The following is a 6,483-nucleotide window of genomic DNA, read 5'->3' on the forward strand; positions in this document are numbered from 1 at the left end:
GTACATTAAGAGACATTGGGAATGCAGTAGAATGTAAACAGAACCATCAAGGCAACAGAGGGAGCAGATTGCAAGAAATAGATCAATTTGTGTGTTAGCAAACACCAGTGGGGGAAGAAGCCAGCATGCTGGTTTCATGCTGAAACTTCCTTCAGCAGGAGACTCCATGTTGCCTTCCTCACAGCTTGAATGGATTTTCTTTGGGGGAGATAACCTTCAGAAGAATCCATTTAAAGGTTCACTGGACTATAAAAAGAGGGGCAGAGAAAACCAAGTTATGTTTTACCTAAGAAGAAAAAGGAACCAGAGGGATTGGTCAGCCATCTTGCTGGAGGAAGATTACTAAGGAAACTACCTTGAACAAAGGCTGTAGCTTGTTTTAAGTCTTAGCCTCTAGAAAGTGTTATTCACTTTTCTTTGCTTGTAACCATTTCTAACTCTATCCTTTATACCTGAACTCACTTAAAATCCTATCTCCTTTTGTTAATAAATTTGTTTTACTTTTAATCTAAACCAACCCACTGCTGTGTTTGATTTAAAGTGAATGTTAACTTCAATTAATGTGGCAAACTGCTGAGTACTGTATCTTTAAAGGAACAAAAGAACCTTAATTTCTCTCTGAATGGTCCAAGGGGGGGCTGGACCTTGCAGAGCACATAGTTCTGGGAAAATTCAGTACTGTGAGTTGTTGGGGTCAACTTGCCAGGTGTAACCACGGCTGGAGGAGGTCAGAGTGTTGCCAGGGTGTAACAAGCAGGCTGCTGGAATCAGATCTGCTTAAAGACATTCAGTGCATGCTTTTCTGCTAGCTGGAAGTGTCCAGACAAGAGAAGCACAGCAACAGAGCATTTTGAGGCACTCAGGGTTACAAGGCAGGCAGGGACACAACCCCTTTACTGGCCTGGATTGCACCCCAGAACATGACACCATTTCCCTCATGTAATGGACTAATAGGATTCCTTTGTTCCTGTGTAATTACAAAAACCCCTCCTTCATATTGCCCTTAATGCTGCTGGACATAGAGTTTTCCTTGTGGCCTTTTGCTTCCGTTATCAATTGTCTACAGTTCATAGCAATAAATATAAATTGGAAGCTATTAACTTTCCCTTTGTTCCATTTGTTTTATATTATATATAAAAATGTATAACTGCTTTTGTGTCCCTCCTGTTATCAAGTTGGTGATAACTTTGATGTCCTTGAATGTAGTATAAGGATATAAATGAGGCCTGTCTACTGAAGCCATACATGTGAATTTCTTGACCTAGGGATGCACTTTTTGAGGGACTGAATAAAATTCATATTTGTAGCACAAATTCAAAGTAAATGGATTATTGGAGGGCTGTGATGATGCAATGCTTTTTCCAATCACCTGTGCAGCCACTCCTTGGAGTCCATAGGTTGTAAGTAGCAGCTGCTGGGAACCACACTTGTATCTTCATGTTGTTTGTGGACAGCATATATGCACAGTTTGTAGACCAACCAGCCAGTCACCCAGCCTATATAAAACCCCATGTGCTCCCACTGAATAGGCTGCCGTGGCACTTGGTTCCATCCCATGGGGAAGCTATGGAATTCTCTTCCTCCTTCAGAGCAACCTCTCAGATTCCTGGCCTCCTACACCGTCTAGTGGAACTGCAATGGTCTGCTGCCTATTGGTCCTTCTAGAGGTGAGCAGGCTTCATCCTTAATAGGGGTAGCCATAGGAAGTACATAAATTTGTATTTGGTATGCACTTTCCTTTATGCATTGTTTTAAAATAGTACGAGTGATATATAAATCCTATCAGTACTGATCTGCAGCCTTACCACTATTATACATTTTGTGTGTGTGTTTTAAACCTGTCCACTTGCAAAGATGCAGTGTTCTGAATTGATTTATATTTGAATGAGACAGCACCTTCTTTCACAAGAGCTTTCAGAGGGAAAATTACAGGCCAACGCACAGGAAATCTGTTTTTTCTGACTTAGGTGAAAAATTGGTTTTGTAGTGGTTGATACTGCAATAAAATAAATGTCCTCAAACTGCTGGCAACTGAATGTTTAAAGATTATTCCCACACTACTATAGTCAGGTGCGTGTGCTGGTAATACTTGTGAGAGAAACCATTTTAAAATTAGCCTCACTGACTGTCAAGATGACTCATCATCTTAATTCAACCTGCGTTATAGCTTCGACTAACTGATTTTGACTGGTGGCCAAAAAGGGTAACTTAGTTAGCTGTTTACAGTTTTGTAATGGAATTTTGTATTTTATATTTTTGTACCGTAGACAACCTCATTTTTCAATGAACCAGAGTATTCCTGTCTACTGAAATTATTTGCTTCAGGGTTGTGTTTCTCAACACCACCAAATCTGGGTTACTTTGAAGAAAATTGTAGACCTACACTTCAGGCTGCATAAGTATTTATATTCTAAAGGATAATTGATAAACATGTCAAATTACCCTTTTGAGCTGAAATTTGTCCCTTTGTTCATAGTTATGAAAATGCAAGCAAAAATGGTTCAGGTTGTTTTTTAAACAAAGAATAAAAAAACAACAATAATTCCTGTAAGGATGTTTTTTTTTTTTTTTTTTTTGCAATTTCTTTTTGAAGAATAGCAACCCAAAAGGAACTGTTGGACATATGAAATTTGGTAAGGAGATAGCATGTGTGTGTATCTATCTATCTATCTATCTATATATATATGTGTGTGCAGAGATGTGCATTTGGCTATTCTGGTGGAAAACTATTTTTTCATTTGGCTGAGTTACAACAGTTTAAACTTAGTTTGTCCATGCCTACTGGTTAGTTTTTAATATAATAATCTATGAATGTTCTGTGGGTACTGCACATATGTGCATCTGTAAGCTAAATGGAATTTAATTTTAATGTGTAGGTGCAGGAAGAATATGATCTGGCCTTTTTGGGGAGCACTTCCCCTCCAATACACTTTCATGTTTTGAATGGAAGGAGGAGGACTTCATACACGATGTGGTTGCACACAAGAAATCCCACTGTGAATATATTGTGCAGTGTTCTAGTGCTGGCTAGTAAATAGTCAAATATGATGGAATTTCTTTGTTTTTATGTTTCTTTTAAAAAACAACAACAGAACTTTCCCTTTACAGTACAAGAATCTTAAGGTTGCAAAGTGAAGTACTAAAAAAATCAGGAATGCCCAGGCAACTTAAACCTTGCCTCAAATGCTTTAGGCCAGGCCCAGCACTACCAGGGAGAGACATTTACCCCCCAAAACTATCTTAAAGGGCCCCCAAAGTATTGTCAGAGAGGCCAAAATTATAAATCACAGCAAAATACTGACACGGTAGCCAAATTTTACTCTCCTAAACTCTTAAAATCAAATATTTTCCAGGGATCTAACTAACTAGCCCCTGGACTTCAGGAAGATGGTTTGGTCTTTTTAAATAGTGACATCTAGGGTCCCCAAAATACCCACTTTCACACACACACACCCGCAGAAAATAATGGGACCCTAGTACTGGCCCTGCTTTATGCATTACTATCTATGTTGCAATGCAAATTTATGGATAGCATTCCAGAAGCTTATCTGTGGGTGCTAGCTCTAAGGATCAAATCCTGGGGAAGATATCTGCACTAAAGAGTCTGGGCAACCTCAGCTAGCCACACTGCTGGGCAGCTAGGTTTCAGCCAATAATACAGCAGTAATGGATGTGCACCACTGCTCCCCACTAAATGCATGATTTTGATTCATGACCATGCTGACCATGTCCCTGTCTTGCTGACAATGTCCCTCACATGGGACTGCCCTAGAGGTCCTCTTTACAACCTCAGAGCTTGCTGAGTCCTCTAGAGAGAGGGGACTCCACTGTTGTTATTCCCACATTTTAAACTGCCTTTGGTCCTTCTAGGGGTGCCCCAGATGTGCCCCTAAAAGGGTTAATAATTCACCCATGTATAAGATCTCATACAAGGCTATCCAGTACAACGTTGGAGTTCAGCGGCCAGAGCTTGGTGTTGGGAACCCATCTCCATGGGGCCTGATGAGCCATTGCCTCCCCACCCACAATTACTTTTGAGCCACCGGCTCCCAGTTCCAACATCTTCCTGGGGGAACAGAGGGTCTCGCATTGTGTAACAAAGAGAAAAGCCCCCAAGCAGTCCGCGCACTACAGCGCAAGAGGCTCAGAAGGGAGCCGCGCAATTGCACAGGTGGCGCTTAGATACTGAACAACACCCGGTAAAACTCGGAAGCATCCACGCGTGTTTTCTGCTCCACGCACAGCGGCTCTGGCCGCCGCCGCATTCCTGCAGGCCGGGGGCGGGTAATATTCCGCGTCTCTCCCCGAGCGGCGGAAATGAGATTCCTGCCACGCACCCCTGCTTGTGTGTTCGGTTCTCGTCCTTCACTCGGCCCCGCAGAGAGGCGGCAGCAGCCGCCCCCTCCCTGGAGCTGCCCGGCTGCTTCCCCGGGCTGTGGGCGCGCGAGAGGAGCCCAGCTGCGAACCCCTCCGGGCAGGCAGCGGGTCCCACCGCCGGCCCCAGAGGCGAGCGCTGCGCAGGCTGTTGGCAAGGAGGGAGGCCCTGTACGGTCGGCGCAGCAACAGCAGAAGGACGCGGGCCAGCCATCGGCTGGTATTTATAGCACAGTGACAGCAGCGCCCTGGCAGAGCCGGAGCTTGGCTCACGTAGGAGTTTCCCGTTAGAGCAAAAGGTGGCTTCCGAGCTCGGTGAGTACATTGCATTTGTCTCGGCGTATAACAGCCCAGCCCCCCCCGTGTGCGAGAGGGAGCGTCAGCCTGGCCCCGTAGCGGCTGTGACCACACTGCAGCGGGATTTCTCTTGACGATGGGCAGGACTTTGCGCGGGGATGGGGGCTGCTACAGTTAGTATTGTGACACCCCCAGCGGGGGAGATTATAGCCCCTCTTCTGCTAGTATGTTGTTGGCATGATTCTTCCCAAGCAGGCACTGAAGCGTGTGTGTGTGCGTGGGTAGGCGGGGGTGTATCACGGTATCAGGTCCTGATTTCCCTAATAAACAAACCACATTCAGTTTTAGTTGGAAACAATCGGTTTTAACGAGCTCCACTTATTAATTCTAAAAGATTTTTTTAAAAAGCAAAATCCTTGTATTGCCCAGGAAATAAAATCGGTTAAATGAGCATGTTGCAGTCCACACCTGTTTTAAAATAGCCCCCAAATTTCGGAACCTTTGCTAGATGCAAAGAGCACTCTTCTGTTTATTTTCTAACCTAGTGCAACTAGTTAAAGCATTGCTTCCTGTTGTTACCAAATAATGTCCAATAGGCTATGTCTTTTGCTCACTGTCTGGTAACTCTAGGTTAACCAAGTGATTAAAATATTTGGTGAATACATGATTGTCTTGTCTTTGTCCACCCGCCTCTTAAATTTAAGATGTCTAATTGAATAGAATAATTAGGACTTTTCTTCACGCTAACAGTAGCACAAAAAGAAGGCAGGAATGTACTGACTTTGTAGTCTTAAATGTATCTTTGGTCTCTTGTTGTCTATGCCCTTGCTAAATAGTCCTTCGCTTGTATGAGTAATAACTTCCCACTTCAAGTCACTTTCTTCAATTCATAAAGTTCTTCCAAAGATGACATACTTCCTTGTACTAGCTAATCAACTTTTAAACATACTAATCTATTTTGTGCTTTCTTTGATATAATTTTTGTTTTATATGAAGTTTGACATTGTTGCCCTGACTAGTAAATGTAATCTGTTGTTTTTAATATTTACTGAATGTAATATAGGAATCTGACAATAAGAAAAATCAGATATTGATTTTTTTTTTAAAAGTGCCTACATAAAGAACTATACTTATCAGCAAGACCTTTGTCATTGAAACAAGTATTATGCCGTAAACATTTTCAAGAAGCATCTTATTTATTTATTTTTTCCACGTTGTATGACACTGACAAAAAACTGTTTTTCGTTCAGTTATGTAGACTATATTTTTAAATGCTCATCCTGTAAAAAGAGCTGTTGGATTACTTCCCCCTCCATCCACCTGCCCACCCCAGTCTGGTTGCTTTGAACAACTGTAGTACTCTATAGCACTCCTGGCGTGGTGTCTGCATGAATACACAATGAACGTACACTCTGAAATGTTTACAGAGAAACAAATATGTAGATGGAAAAGCACTGAAACAGACTACATTGGAAAAAAATATATAAATCTGTGCTCTTATAAGTAAACACATTTCAAAATTAGAATAGTTCTTGTATTCATGCAAAGTTGTTTTGAAGTGCAGGAAATGGGAGTGCCCTGCTTATAAGGTTGCATTTCATTGTGGCCTTTATCCCAAACCAACTGAAGTAAATAGAAAGACTTCCATTGATCTTAGGGTTACCATATCTATGAAATAAAAAAAGAGGACCCTCCACGGGCCCTGGCCCCGCCCATTTCCCCACCCCAGCCCCGCCCCAACTCCGCCCCTTCCCCGCCCTAACTCCGCCCCCTCTTCCCTCCCACTCCCAGCCACGGGGAAAGGGCTGCCCG

This window comes from Terrapene carolina, unplaced genomic scaffold (genome assembly GCF_002925995.2).
Source record: "Terrapene carolina triunguis isolate 2854851 unplaced genomic scaffold, T_m_triunguis-2.0 Scaffold68, whole genome shotgun sequence".
NCBI lineage: Eukaryota > Metazoa > Chordata > Testudines > Emydidae > Terrapene > Terrapene triunguis.